The sequence below is a fragment of the Acanthisitta chloris genome, unplaced genomic scaffold, assembly GCF_000695815.1.
Source record: "Acanthisitta chloris isolate BGI_N310 unplaced genomic scaffold, ASM69581v1 scaffold3700, whole genome shotgun sequence".
NCBI lineage: Eukaryota > Metazoa > Chordata > Aves > Passeriformes > Acanthisittidae > Acanthisitta > Acanthisitta chloris.
The window spans coordinates 79,924-96,236 of NW_008651120.1; the positions used below are offsets into that span (position 1 = coordinate 79,924).

The window sequence follows — 16,313 nt, forward strand, 5'->3', positions numbered from 1 at the left end:
TCGTGTGCACTTTCTGACAGAAACATCAGTTATAGTTGATTAGCCCATATAATTTGGATTATATGGAAATTATTTGTCTAATATTCACAGTTCTGTCCAAACCCCTGTGTACACCATGACAAGAAGAGACATAAAGAGCAAAAAATGCAAAGCAGATCAACCATATTGAGAAATATATTAGTAAAGAACAAACAGGATAGGAAAAAACAAAACTCTAATAGAGCATAAATATGTATTCCATATATACACACATGAAGAAACAGAGGTTATGCTTTGCAGGCATCATGAGATTTTGGTTTTCTATCTGTTGCAGAACTGATTCATTTTAAGGAAGGAGGAAAAATGATTGCTTGATTAGTGATTAGCTCTTGCCAACTTTTGTGTTTTCTGGAGTAGCCGCTGTCACTATTAGTGATATAACAGCTCCTTGAGTAAAGGTAGGAGGACAAAATGAGATAACCAAGATAACAAGATAGGAATAAAGCATCAGTGAGAAGGAAGGAAGGAAGAAGTGCCAAAAGGGATGAGACACAATCTTTTAAGTTCAATGGATGGGGCACAGTAGCTCCAGCTATTTGGTTAGTGAGGTCCTTCCCCGCAGCTTCCAGCAGCAGAATGTATGGGAGAAAATGCACAATGCAAAGCACTTCCCTAACTCCAATCTCGAGGGCTGAGCTGACAATAGGAGGATATACCTGGGCCAGAGGTTGGGGAGGTGGATGTTGCTTCAAGATGATTGTTGTGGAAATCAAGAAGAGACCTTCTGGGGCACAGAGATCCCTGCAGGGTGCCTGCCAGTGACAGACTATGTTAGTGCTCAGCCCTGTTGAGTGAAACAAAAAAAAAAAGCTACTATAAATAAGGAAATTTCACTAGTAAGGAGTTGTCTTGTGTCACTTCACTCTGAAGACAACAGTCCCATCAGAGTCAGAACAGTGTTAACCAGTCAGGCTGGTGAGGCAAAATCATGTGGGTTGATTCTTTCATAGCTGACAAAAGCATTTAGAAAAAAATTCACAATAATTCAAAACATTTCTTAAATGTCAACAGTGTTTTAAACCTGCCTGTATAGGAAGAGACAAATATACCTTATTTATGGCAAGCTCTTATTCAAGATGTTCTTTTGAGACTGGAGAGAGCTTTCATTTAACTTTTCTCTCAGGAGACTTTCCATGGTCCTTTTTCTGGGCTCCAAGGTGAGAAAGAGAGGAAGCTCCCAAATGTGTGTCTTGGCAGTCTGGGAACAAAAAAAAGCCACAGTCTTGGATTCAGAGGCTTAAGAAAGTAAAATATGAGCATCCTAACAATTAAATTTTTTTATCTAAAGTGAAGTACTAAACCATTTGGCATTCCTCATCATTAATACTGCCACCTTTGTCAGTTTGCTTGTAAGTGTCAGAGCAACTTTAAGAGCTTTCTTTTAAGGAGAAAAATCTCAAATGCCTTTTGTCACTTCCTGTATAGAGTCTTGTGAAACAAAAACTTCTGCCTCACTCATCCACATTTACTATATATGCTTTATTTTTATACTGACCCCAAAAAGCACAGGCAGGCTGAACTACTTTCTCACTACAGAAGCACAATGTGCATCACAGGATTTCATAGGAAACCTAAGAGCTTTTCCTGGTTTTACTACATTGTCTTTATTCTCAGCCAAAGACCAAAACGAGCTACATCATCAGTTACTTACCATTTACTTACTCTCAAACCTCACCCTGTTTCCAGTATTAAAAGAACAAAGGTGTCACAAGTCATGTGCATGTCATGCTCATGAAAAATTTGTTGGAATACCTGAAACACAAATTTCTATTTGTGTTGGAAGTCCATATGTATTTACAGGGGAGTTTAAGTCATATTGACTCTGCTTAGTGCAAGGCAAATTGCATAAGATTCTCATTATCTGGAGCACTAAACCAGTACGTTGATGTAAAGCAACAAACCCTCTTCACCAGTGAAGACTACAAGGCAGCAAGAAGAGGTTGTCCCAAAAAAGGTGTAAGAGTTTTGTTCCCTTAATCTCTCTGCCATACCTGGAGTTGAAAATATCCATGAACTGTGTTTCAATGTTCAGTTATAAACAGAGTGTGCAGAACTATGGGGCATGAATTACGTAAATCACAAGATCCATCAGGCATAGCTAGAAAAGATATTTTTCTTCTTACCAGATAGAATTGTGTTATTTGTGAGTGCCATCTTTTGGATGCTTCAGCTTCTTTGCAAAGGTGATGCAGAGCAAATGTGCTGTCATTCATAGAAATTGATTATGCCTTTGCAATACTTATCTTGGAAATAATGAAAGAAAGAATTAACACACTTCTGTGTAAGATGTAAGCAAGAAAATATCCTTTATTTTTCCACAACCCTTGCATTCTTTTGTCCCTTGATGGTTTCCAGCCTGTGTGGATAGCTGAAACATCCCTTGTGTCAGGTCTTAGAAGCATAAGTACTATTATTAATGGACATGAAGCAGCAGTGGTACCACTTTTCACTTTCCTTTCTGTCTCAGCAACGAGTCCCCATGGGCACTCTTATTCCTGTATGCAGGAGTATGAGAAGTGGGAAGATATCCAGGTTTTTTTGACCTAATATCATTCTCCATTGACCACCTAGCTGACAATAACGGTCAGCCTGGATCATGTTAGCTGATATTATGAAGCAGGAGTTGTATACCATTGAACGCTGTGCTGACAAATATTTCCTTGCCATCTATTCCTACAGAGTCCATCCCTACCACATAGTTGAACAAATACAGTTTTCAACTCTCTGTTAGACTGGACAGTCACAATGTGCCATTGTTGTTTTCAAAAGCAACAGACCCTCACAGTATCCAATATTGCTCTTCCAAACATTTGAGAAATTGACATGAAAATGTAAGTAATGTACTGACAGATCTGTATCTTATGTAGAATCTGTAATAAGTTGCCACCTGAAATTTATTTTTATTTATCAAAATGCTAATAATTTAGACCATTTTCTGGAATAGGTCTCTTCTCAGGACAATGTTACCTATCTCCAATTAGTAATTGAGATTTTTACTACTTCAGTTACTAAAAGACATTTAGATGCAAAACCATAATCTATTAAGATTTGAAATGTTTCTTATATAAGGTTGGATAAAGGAGAAGGCACACTTTCCATAAATTGTGTGGTCTGACATATGCAAACCTTAGACAATTAGGAAGAATTTAAATGCTGCTTCTGTGCCATGGTGACTTGGGTAACATTTGCTTAGGATGACCAGCAGCATTATGAGTGGATACAAAATCATTAAAGATTTCTGTAAAGAGAAATGACTGACATTTTTTTAATGCTCATTTGCAAAGTAGTAAATGTACAGAAGCTGATAATTAAATTTAAGGGCATTTTCCAGCCATAATATTAGAAAGTGTAAGAGGTTGAACATTAACCTGACTGTAAATCCCTCCACTATGTCTTTCTACAAAAGATTGTCTACATTTTAACCATTTGGTGTTGTTCAGTGCTTCAAATGTTCAGTGTGATTGCATTGCATATCACAGACTGAAACAAAAAAGATCCACATGAACTAGTTAAAAATGTAGAAAAAGTTTAATTTTATTTTTTAATACATTTTTGTACACACACACACAAACTAACCACAAACAACTAATTTAGAAACTTCATGAAAGACATTCAGGACTTTGTATATGTGGAGGATGTTGCTGTCATGGATAGCATGACTAAAGCTTTAAAAAAAATTGAATTTAGAACTAAACTTCATTTGCACTAAGAAACAAGAGAAAATGTCATCTTAATGCTTTGCCTACAATCTGAAAGGGCATCACCAACCCTCAGAGATTTTTGTTATTTACTCTATTACTTGCTCTGCAGCAGGGAGCAGTATATGCTTTAGCATTTGCTTCTACTGAAAGTCCTAAATGAAAAACTCTGAGAGTCACTGTCTTGGACATCATTCCAGCTCGACCCAAGGAGCCTCCTTAGAGATGGCAAGTTACTTGCTTGCTCTTTGGCAAGCCCACTCTAAGATGAAAGGATCTGGATTGGGATCACACAGCTGTTTTCTTCCTCACTGTTTTCTTCCTCACTGCCAGTTTCTTTTTGTGGTTTTTGTAAAGTAAGAAGGGAAAAATAACCCACTGAGAAGCAGTTATACCAAAGCATCTTAAGCCTGTTATATCATGGACGGAAAAAAAGGGACAAGCAGACAATCTTTTTCTTTTTTTTTTTTTCTTTTTTCCCTCCAAACATTTCCTTTCAGATGTCCCTTTGAAGTCATAGGCTTATAGTGCGAGTGACTGAGAGCAAGGAACTGTGAAATGTGCCTTTGAGCCATAGATTTCTCAGAGAGTATCACAAGGCATATATGACTGGGGTACACAACATCTGCAAATCAGCGTGGTGTTATTGAGGCTTTGTTCAGCATCAAACTCTGAGAGCTGCAGAGGTCCATAAACTTCCACAGAGGAAAATCACCTCCCATCCTGATTCTACCTTCCCACTTGGGTTATCTCACTTACACTGTATGCAGTGACTATGTCAGACAACTATCAGCAACTATAATATAGTTTATTATATGTTTGTAAATTAGGTATAGTTACCATCTTCTATTCCACTTAACCCTGTTATTGCTCTGTTACTACTGGATACTTTCTCATTATTCAAAATATGCTGCCATGCCTGTGCCTTGGTAAGGTCATTCCTTCAAACTACCATCACAATACACCACTCTTCATACTTACTAAAAACAATTCCTTCTCAGATGGATCTGATTCACTTCATAATCAAACACAGACTGGCAGAATACTTCAGTCCTGATTAGTTATATCTCCTCATTCTTCACTCATGAGTCTTCTGTATTTCTCACCCAAAACAATTTTTATTGCTTCTCTTACTTAAAGGATATTGTATAAAAGATACTCTGTCCCATTGAAAATTCTCACACAGGGGTCAAAATTGTCTCTCATGATTTTGGAATTGTTAGTAATGACGTATCAGTTTCTTACAAACTTCAGAGAAAAGCTGTTGAAGGTTAGGACTATTTCAGTAGTTTTTCTGGTAGAGCAAATGATCAGCCTCACCCAAAATTCATCTCAAGTTGGAGGGCAGCACCATAGTGTGCCATTACAGCATCATTTCCTGCTAAACCCACTAGGAGGTTTGAGACTGCAGGAAATTTTTTTTGCCTTTCTGCTGTTTAAAGTGCTCAAAGAAATGGGAGCTGAGAGCTAACAGAAAAGGCAGTAACTGTTAGACCAGAAGATGAGAAAAACAACACAGGGTAACCTAAGGAAAATTATAGCCAGAAGAATGATCTGAACAGCAGAGAGCTGGTGAACAAGATGAGAAAGACCAAAGAGGCTGAAGGGTAACAGGTGTTGCACTAGGCAGCAAGGAAAAGCGAAAAGGGAATAAATGAATGAATGAGAAGAGTGATGTAGGTCTGTCCCAGACCTACAGGTCACAGATCAGGTCTTAAAACAAAGTTGCTTCAAAGATCTGAGAGAAGAGTGTCACTGTTAAGGAGAGGAGATGCTGAAGCAGCACTTAGTAATACAACCAAGAGCAGAGGATAAAGAGACAGCAAGACAAGTCACACCCCCGAGATGTGACTTCACGGAGAGCTGTGGCTGTTTCACAGTGCTGAGCTGTGCCTTTGCCAGTTTAGCTGAGGCAGCAGGGATGTGGCATGCTGGGCACCTCACTCCAAGGGTCCCCCGAGTTCAGTCACAGTTTCCCTTTGCTGTTTACTTTATGTAATTTCTTTCCATTGTACTTTTGAACATTTTACATTCCCAAGGGATGACAGGCAGAAATGTAGAAACCCTTTGATAAATGCTGGCTTTACCTGGAGATAAACATCTGAATCCCTCTCAGTTATCAGAACCTCATACCTTTTGGAGGTAGACCCTTCATGGAATTAATTGCTAATGGTCCCAGACCCAAGGTCATGGCTTTGCTGAAGAACTGAGCAAGAAAAGAATGATAGGAAAACAGGGAAATAAGTTCATATCCATGACATAGTTAATAGCACAGGAAATAACAAGACCAATATAATGGGGAGAAAATCGTCTCTATACAATAAGTAAATCCACTGGAATTGCTGATTATGAAAAAAAAAGGTTAACTTTTTTTAAAAATAATTTCTATCCTCTTCTTTAAAGAGGTTATGGAGGCCAAGTGTCAGTGAAGGGCTATGGATTTAAGAAATTAAATGTCTGGACGATTATTGTAGATAAGATTGCAGAACTTCCAGTCACTTCAGTGTTTCCACAGTACTGCTCAATATGCAAGGCATGAAGGAGTGCTAGCTGATCTCTCTGTGGGCTGTCATGGGATAATATAGGCAAGGACTGAAACTAGGGTAGGTGAGGAACTTCTACTGAAAACAGGCAATAAGGGATGACAGTCTGAAGAGCCCAGCTAAATGCTATTGCAGCACTGTTTCCTTGCAGTCACTCTTTCTTTCTTTCTTCTCCTTAACTTTTTTTCTATTTCATTCACACCTCAGTCTTGTCCCCATTTCCTCCCACTTACTTTCACCCCATTCATTATTTACTCTTTTCTCTTGCCCCACACAACCTTATCTGTCTTTCTTTAGGAATGTACTCATGCCCATCAAATAGTTTTGTGCTGCTGGAGGCACGTTGCAATGCAGCAATTCCTTCTGAGTGATTCTGCTGCTGTTGCATTGCACAGTGAGAGGGATTTAATCCCAGGCATGACACTTCAGGGACTCAGCAGATTGATGGAGGAGATTGTTCCCTAGGTATGCTACTAGATAGTATTCCTATCTAGATTTAATTTTACTTCCCATAAGTTTACTTTACCATGAAGTCCTAATTTAAAGAGTTGTTATGTAAAGACGGATTTAGATTCAAAGAATTGGACCATGTAGGTGACACTGTAGAAGAAAAGGGTAAAGTGAAACTTCAGCAAACAAAATATATTACTTAGTAGTATTTTTCTCCTTATACATGTTTGCTGAGGAAAGGTAGTTTGAGATGTAGAAGCAGAAACAGCAAACTTGCAGACAATAACAAACCTGCCAAAGGAAGGGAGAGAGTAATGTACAGCATAAGTGTGGAAATTCAGGACATTAATAAAAAGCATTTGATATCCTCAACACCAGAAATGGGATAGGAAAGGACTTCATGCAAAAAAAGAAATTCTACCACAGTTATGCTAAAGCCAACATGTTGCTTCTGCCATGATGTGAAAGAGGTTCTCATACAGTAAAATATAATGGCACAGTCTCTGAATTTCAAAATCAACCTGTTCATCTCTTTTAACTAAAAACTCATAACATTGACTTAGAATGAAATGTAGGAGAGGCATCAAGTATATGCATCACCATCACTCTGTGGAAGTTTTGTATCATGTAGACTTCATTGCTAAAGTGACCATATCAGTTTGTGAAGCCTCATGTGGGGTGACAGTATTTTCTCTACACATGTGTCCAAGCAGTTCCAGTGAAAGGTGAGTAAGGTTTTGTGTTTAGTGATCATAGCAAACTGTCTCCCATGAAGGACAAGCTGAGATGAAGCCTCTGCACTTACAGACAATATTCTGTGTAGCCTTCTCATGCCTCACAGTGCAGGTCTATGCACACAGTAATGCCTGCTCTTCTCTATCCTGTGCTAGTTAATGCTTCTCATGCTTTTAGTAGTTTTGGCTTCAAATAATCAGATTTAGCCCTTCTGAAAACTTGTATTTCCATTATTATATTTTTTGCAAATACTTGAGAGGTCGAAGTTTGATGTGAACAACCTTTGCAATGTTTCATTAAAAATCAAAATGAGCAGAGAGCTTGAAAGTGTTTGCTTATGCATTTTAGTTTTCCTGGCCCAATGATGCTGAATATAATTTTTACAGAAGGAATATGGTCAGAGACAAGTTTCTAGTTATTAAGTTAACCTCGTGAAATATTATATAATTTTTTAACATAGGATTCTCTTAATGCCATGGTGAATTATTCATATGCAAAGCTAAGGTATTTTGCCTTGCTAAGTGTAGCTGCAGCATGTGGAGACCAATATCTGGACCCATGCATCAGAGTCAGGATTAAACACAAATATCTTAAACCTGTAGTGGAGTCAAAATGCAATTAGTCTGCAGCTATAGTCTAAGTAATTAAAGTAGGTAGCAGTCATTTAGTGAAACATTGCACAGTCAGAGGCTTAGAGAACTTGCAATAAAGTAGTACCTATGAAAATCTGCTAAATCAATATTTCCTTTCTTTTGCAAGGGATGTGTAATCTTTGAGGTTCTCTGTTCACAAAAGGGGGAATGATCATGCAGACTCACAGTAAACATTCATAGCTGTGATCACTGTATTTATAATTAGCTGTAGCAAATGCTTCATTTGATGCTTTTAAATGGTTTTATTTAGGTATTGCTACCATCTTTCCATCTTTCTCAAACTTTTCTCAGACTGCAGAATGAGCTTGGAAATATAGATTCTGATTTGGGAATTTAGGTATCACTCTTTTCTGGTCAGGTAAAAAAGTAATTAAGTTCTTTCAGTATTTCACAATCACTGCCTAAATTGCAGTCTACAGTAATACAGGCATAGAAAAGATTTAGCTACCCTCTCAGAAACAAGTTTGAACTGTTCAATATATGCTTAAATGCTTGCAAAGAATTTGAGCCATTCCCTTTTATATCTGAGTTGGCATTTTTATCTGTGCTTCTAGCCTACACCTTAGGTAAGCTCTTAAATAAAATGGAAGATGTGTAAAAATCCCCAAAATTAATGGACACAGGAGCAGAACAGACTAGGTTTTCAAGCTCTTGAGAACTTCATATAAGACTAACCATTATGGAGTTTGAAAGTTTAAAAGAAAGTGAGTGAATAAGAAAATCCCTGCTAAAAGCAATTTACTATCACCATTTCCAACCAAGGGAAAAGGAAAGATTTTCTTGAACTTCGGTAAAAGTTTCTTTGGGAGCACAGTATCTTATTATTCCTGTCAGAGGCACTACTGAAGACTGCAAAATCTCTGAAGAACAGTGAGAGTCTCCGTGGGTTTATTCAAGGTCCCAAAAGGACCTCCATGACTTGGAGGGATTTGCAGAGATCCACTGAAATATCACAGCATCTTTTCTGGACTCACTGGCAGCTTGAGGGAGGTTAATCAGTGGTTCTTTGAGAGACCCTCCCTGTACTGTATTGTAGTTCTCTGTTATTTTTTCATGGCCAATATTCCTTCAGGATATTGCAGAAAAAATAATAATTTAAACCAAGAACAAACAGAAGGGCTTTGGCTTTGTTTTTTGTTTATTTGAGGATTTGTTTTGGTTTAGTTGGGGGGGGTTGTTTGTTTGGTTGGTTTTCTTTGTGGTGGATTTTTTTTAAATCTGGCTCTGCATGTTTTAAATAAGAAATGCATTTCTCTTATGCATTAGCTTTGGATAAGAGCTGGTTTCAGTCAGCCTTCTGATCCTTCTCCTCTTTCACTAGCTTCACCACTTGTCACTCAGGGACTTTGAGTAGCTCTCATAAGGTTTTTCTATTTATTAGCACAGGCATGATAGCTGATATGAGGATAATGAAGAACTGTGCCTCCAATTTGTGCTGGGCTGCAGAGGGAGCACTTAACTTCCACTGCACTGTTCCTTCAGAGAATATATCCTTGAATCTAATGGTCTTCAATTCAATCTTAACAGAAACTTAAATAACTCTTCTGCTGAGGCAACATTTCTTGTGGCTGAGGATAGGTATAGTTTTACTCTGAGTTCTAGTATGAGTATTTAATCTAAAGTGATTGAAGAAGATACTTATAGTCAGGTAAAGCTTGTCTTGTTGGGGTTGACTGGTGTGAAGAGCTTCAGTCAACTTCCAGCAACAGTAGTGCAGCACAAGGAGGAAAACAGAAGTGCCTTACTGCAATATGTTGCTTTGGTCTGCCTTTACTAGTTATCCTATAACCTCTGCAAGTGTAAATCAGTATAGGTGCACTGATGAAATGTTTGTGTAGCATGAACTAGCCCCTAGATTTCTACCTTTTCTATGACACTTCTTACCCATTTATTACCTACTCTGAAACAACACTTTGAATTGAATCATGCCCAAAGTGATGACTAAATAGTGGTGATTGCAGTGGATAAGCTCAGGCCTGAGCATGTCTTTCTATGCAGCAGTTGCCCCATTCTAACTATATCTCTTAATTCAGACTGCTTGCTACAACAATATTTATCTGCAATTGTTTCAGATTTTCATCAAATTATGTCTGTGCTCATTACTTATAATAAATTGTAAATTGCAATAACGTGTGGGACTCCTCCACCTCAAAGATAAGTAAGTATCTAAATTTTCAACAAATATTGAAGTCATCCTAGTGCTGGAAATGACTGTTTTATGTGGTAGCTGCCTATCTGTGCCTCTAGATGGAGATCCTATCCATTTAACTCAACACTCTAGAGAAAGATGTGGGATGTTTCAGTAAGAGCTCCATTTTGCTTTCGATAATCTATAGACCAATAATTACTTTTTTTCTCAAATTTCTGGGGTATAAAGTTCTTTTGATCACAGCAACTATGTTTCCAGGCATATTTCACAGCTTAACTGGAAAAAAAAAAAAAGGGAGAAAAGTGCTATTCTGCTCTAGCTTTCAACAACAAAATCATCCTTAACTACTTACTTTGCCTAAAATGTAGTGGTGAAACCTTATGTCTTTTCAATTGTCATTCTGCAAATTCCTTCCAGTGTGTAAGCACCTCTGACAAACTGTGGTGCAGAGTATTGCAGGTGAGACTCAGAAGGAATTATATGGACCGTTGTATTCAGACACTTTTATCATATGCAGAACTATATCATATGGTTCCACCAGAACAGAGAGGAAAACCTTCCCATAAAAATTATATGGACCATTGTATTCAGACACTTTTATCATATCCAGAACTATATCATATGGTTCCATCAGAACAGAGAGGAAAACCTTCCCATAACTCCACCAAGAGGCTCGACTATTGCCTCACTGGTTTGGGACCAAGGACTTTTAGGTATAATCCTAGCAAGAATAAGGAGGCATGTAAGTGAAAGTGTCTTCACTAGTCTAGGAGATAAAAAATTATTTTTTTATGGATCAAAACCAGTTAGAAAAAAACCATGCCTATTAAGCATATTTTTTCAGGTTTGCCCAGTGCATTAAGATGCAGAGTTTAGCTTGGAATTATATCAGCTGCCCGGAGAGAGAATGCAAATTCTCTCTTGAATGCACAGGTCCTGAAAAACAAAGATGTATCTGCAGCCAAAACTACCCCTTGAGAAACAGATTAAGTGCCCTAGTACTAATGGGTGACTATCAGCATAACAATAGTCATAGTAATATGAATGGTACCTCTGTGTTAGAAATACCTAATTATCCCGATCTTTGAGGAAAAAAATGGGGGTTTGGTTGGGGTTTCTTTGGGGTGGTTTAGTTTTCTGGGTTGTTTTTTTTTTTTGGGGGGGGGGGGCCTTGTTGGGGGTTTTTTGGGTTTGTTTTTGGTTTTAGTATTTCCTGAAACAAGAGACATCATTGTTTGTTTGAGGGTTTTTTATACTGCCGATCCTTTTCTATGTGTAATTTGTAATACAAACGAGTTGGGTTCATGGCACTAGGCACTATATTTACCAGTCTTAGACTATAATAGCAGCGAGCAAGAGGTAGTTAATAGCTGTGCAAATCCTCAGACCCTAACAATAGCACTGAGGCAGCACTGTTGATGCCAGCACTGACACCTATTCATGTACAGTCTCCTGCTGCTTTTCGGGGGGTATTTTTATTTCTGCTTTATTTCAATTGTTGTTAGTGGCACAGTGTTAGTTTGGGGTTTTTTTAATGCTCTTGTTGTTTCAAGATATGTGCAGGAACTGTTTATTTTGCCCTTAGGTGTCCTTCACAATGAGATGGGGAAAAGCAGATCCAGACAGATCCACAGGATATCTTTTTTGTAGGACATGTGTTGATTTAGGTACACAAAAGTGCATTAAAAAAAAAAAGAGAATGGACCACTCCGAGGCAGCAACACTTTGCAAAGATATTTCTAGCTTCTAAAGGATTGCAGAAAGTAATCCATATGGTGAAGATTTTAGTCTTCAGGTGTTGGGAATTTTCTGACATGTATTTTTGCCAAAACCCGAGACTATATCTATATTCTCTCTAAAAGTCTGTAATAAATTCTGGCTAATAGACCTAGGACATTTATCACAGGCTTATTTCTCTCTTTTTGTTTTCATACCATGGCTTTATATGGTGCCAGGAAGAAATTTAGAATTAAAACCAGTGCAGTGCAGGATAAAAATCAGTTCAGGCACAAAATCTATTATTGCTACAGCCAAAGTTAAATCCATTTTACATAGGTTTGGTCTGGAAGAGAACTGGATCAAAGAGGGGAAGTTAAAGTACATTTTAGTTTTGCTTGGGAGTTGGATGCTGAAAAGTGCTCAGAGTGGCAATACACATAGATCCCTGGGTAATCCCATTTAAATTGCAAATATAACTTTCAGGTATAGATCATTTGTTGCCTCTTTCATGTCTTGACCTTTATATGGTTTCAGAGAATTAAAAGAAGACACTAAATCCTTTCCAAATTTAACTTGTCAATATGCACAATAAAGAGAAGAATTTGTCTAACAAACTTTGACAGGCATGGTGTATCAGCCATTTTTCCCAATATACACAACTTTTCTATAGTCTGTTTTGTGACAGATGTTGGAGATATATTTTAATTTCAAAATTACAATGATTGCTACAAGATTCATCTGCACCAACGGGATGGGATCCTGTCAGGGTAAGTGGAAAGCACACTCAGCAGGATGTAATACTTAAGCACCTTCTGTTTGAGGATCGTGATCCTAAGGGTAATATGCAGTCCTTGTCCCTTCTCCTTTCCCTTCTATTTCTGGTGGTCTCCACCTCAGGGTCTGCAATGAAATAGGATAAATAACCTCAATGGCATAATTTTGCTTCCTCCCACTCACCAGAGTTCCCTTTTAGCATGAACCAGCTTACAGACTTCACTCATCAGACCTCTGTTCCATGTGACTGCTAGGAAGGTAAATGAAGGAAAGCAAATTTTACCATGGCTGCTAGAATGCTCTGTGAAGGCCTGTCAGCCTGGACTATGTTTCTCTCTGCAAGCAGTATTGGGGGTCCAAGACAACCCCACCAATGATCTGCTTCTTCCTGTCTACTAGTCACTGCAAAAAGACCTGAGATGACACCAGGTCAACAGTGCACATATCACATAGCCCAGCAAACTCCCCATTTCTGAGCCAAACTGTTGTCTAGTCAAAAGAAAGGAATAATTTTCAGTACAATGAATTCTTCAGAGGAAGAAAGCGCTGCACTGGATACATTTCCCAGGTGCATATCAAATATCAAACAATGAATGATTTTATATGTAGGTTTCTTGTCTTTGGACATTTTCCATGCAGTGATTATGGTGTTTCCATTCCACAAAGTCATATATATTTTGAAATATATTTCAGAAAGTGAACTTGGTTGGTTTTGAGGTCACAGGAGACATTCCTTGCCTTTTCTGGATATTTTTTGTTTAGCAAGAATGCACTTAGTATAGAAGGATAAATTATGGGAGCCCATGGGAGCCCGTGCCATATTGTGCAACTCACACAAACACCCATGGGCTTGCAGAGGACAGCTCTGTTTGCTGTTTGTTCAAGAATAAGATCTGGTATTTCTCATACAGGAGGTCATATTACCTTAAAATGCCTGTGCCCTGTAGGTCTGCCTGATGAATAACATCTGCTCCCAAAACAACTGCCTCTCCAGCAGGGGAGATGGGCTCTGTGGCATGACAAAAACCAAAAGTCCACAGGCAATCCAGTACCAAGGCAGCAAGAGGCTACAATAAGAAACAGAAACCTCTCTCTGTGCCTAATACAAACTCTACTGGAGCCAACAGGAAAGAGTCCAGAAGATTTCAGGGGGTATTGGATTAGGGAGTATGCAAACCCCTGTCTCTGCTCATACAATGATAGTACTATCAGCAGCGATGATATGTGTCAGTTAAAATCAAATATTTATCTGCAGCCCTAGACCTTCTCATCAACACTCACAGCAAAACATGGTTCACTTTACAATCACACTGATGCAAGCAAAGGAAGCTTTTGCTGGCATTAGCAATAGGAGATACCTTCCTCCATACTGAAAAAAACTGCAACTGTCAATGCAATTTGCAGTCCAGAACTACCAGCCTTCTTATGGCAGGAAAATTTTGTGCAAAGAGAGATCACGGGGAAAGGGACTCCTCTGTTTGGCTTCCATTCACATTAGCACAGTGAAATGCTATTCCTGTCAAGTAAAATTAGTTTTTAGCTTTCATTCAACTCCTTGCATTCCAGATAGTAAAATTTATACTAAATTATCAGTATATCCAGTACAAGTGGATAAAACTTTCACCTGAAAAGACTTGGGAATAAAGTTAGCTGGCAGGTGGCAATTTGCTTTCACAAGAAGTTTCGAGCTTTTAAAATGAATTTTCCTTCTTCAGTGGAAAGAAAACAGAACAACTGGGCATTTAGTCAAAATTAAATTGTACAGAAACACTTGTTTTCTTATCATAAAGAAGAATTTTTTCCAGCTCTGATCCTCTCTCACTCATTTCCATTTTGCTCCCCCACTCACCCTGTGTCACCGGAGGTAGCTGCAGAGCACTGGATCACAAACTCTTTTCAACTGAATATTTTTTAAAATCAGTACATCTCAATGCATTATTTTGTGCCTTCAACAAAATGGCACTCTGTTAAGAATGTTCTAAAACAACTCTGCTTGAAAGAGGTACTTAGCTTTTCCCCAAAAACTGGTATCTTACCCCTCTAACTGGGCAGCTCAGCTGTGAAGGTTTGGGTGAAAAACACACTGAATTGCTGAAATGACAGTCCTATATATTCAGGGCATCCTGTCTCTTTTTTTGCACAGAGTATAAATTCTGCTACATTCCACTCGGCCTGTTCTTTCTGTGCAAAGCACATATTTAACTAAATTCTTCTTCCCTATTTTGTTCTTTTGAACCTGATCCCAAGGAATTTAGGGATGCACCTGTAATTAGATAAGAGGAAAAAGATATCTGTCTAGCCTTATGTTCCTCTATTTATCCGTGTATTCACTTCAACATGGAATTGACAAACAAATCTTAGCTATTTTTGAAAGCAAAGGCAAATGCATGAGCCCCACCTTCTACCGGTTGTATTTCTTTTAAGTATAAATTGCAAGATCACAAAGTTGCCTCAGACAGAAAACCTTTACTCTGGTATAGCATTTTGACGTTTCCGTGGAGACATACTTGCTTATTTTTCTGAGAGGTCAGAAGGGGTTTTGCTGCTCTGCTGGCATTTTGCATCATTTTTGTTTTGCATCCGAAAAAAAAAAGTGCAGTTCTGAAATGACAGTAAAAATGCATTGCTCCTTTTAAGTGACACGGATTACATATGTTTGTGCATCAGCATGTTAGTCACAGGGGTCAGAGGAGGATTCTTTAATCCTTGATGTATAGAGGAGCTAAACGTAAATGAATTTTTTGCCTTCCTTTTATTGCACCACCAATTTTAGAAGCTCGTTCTTAAAGAAGTGATGCCTTATGAGTGGGGAAAAAAGAGAATATTGTAATTAGAAAAAAAACCCTAACTTCTCTGTCACATCTGGCCTTCATGCCTCAATAATCCCCTGAGCACAGCTCATAAATAATGAGCACTCGAGACTGGCTGTACGATTCCAGTGCATTCTATTGACTTCCAGGGGATGCACAAAAGGATAATACATACCCTGAAGGCAAAAGCATGTGCTGTTTTCTTAGTCTTCTATCAAACATATATTGCTAGTTGTTTAATTACTACTTATTGAGTACTGCCAGTAGGCTCTAAGGGGCACAAAAAGATTTGCTGTGTATAAACAGAACTGATTTTTATCTGTTTCTTTGTTTATAGTTACCCTGCTATCCATATCAGACCTTTTTTCATTCCTTTTTGTGATACAGATTAAAAACATTGTGATTTGAAAAATAATGAGTGAAGTACAAGCGAGCAAGCATCAAGAGATAATCTCATCATGTTAAAATAACCCAAACAAATAACAATGCCTTTTCCAAATGTACAAACACTCAAAAATATCTGAAAGGTAACTTTAACCTCACTGAAACTGGAAAAAAAGATTCAAAATAAATGTATGCTTCTAACTAGATAGCCAGATGCTCAACTAAAGTAAGTTTATAAATTTTATTGACTTCAACAGACTCACCATTTTGTTTATTGGCAGACTAATTAGCCAGGTGCAGTGACAAAATCTTTGTATGTGTTGACAAATAACAGAATTGCAGGGTAAGAAAATTAGGGA

The 16,313-nt window shown here is 38.1% G+C and overlaps 1 protein-coding gene across 1 annotated transcript in view; it reads left to right on the forward strand.

Annotated features, from left to right (window-relative positions):
• The first annotated feature begins 1,913 nt into the window (after positions 1–1,913).
• CHRM2 (cholinergic receptor, muscarinic 2) overlaps positions 1,914–16,313 on the forward strand; it is a 16,515-nt gene continuing 2,115 nt past the window's right edge. The window contains exon 1 of the mRNA XM_009071832.1: positions 1,914–1,995. The gene's annotated coding sequence lies outside the window, so the exon portion shown is untranslated. The remainder of the gene's footprint in view (positions 1,996–16,313) is intronic.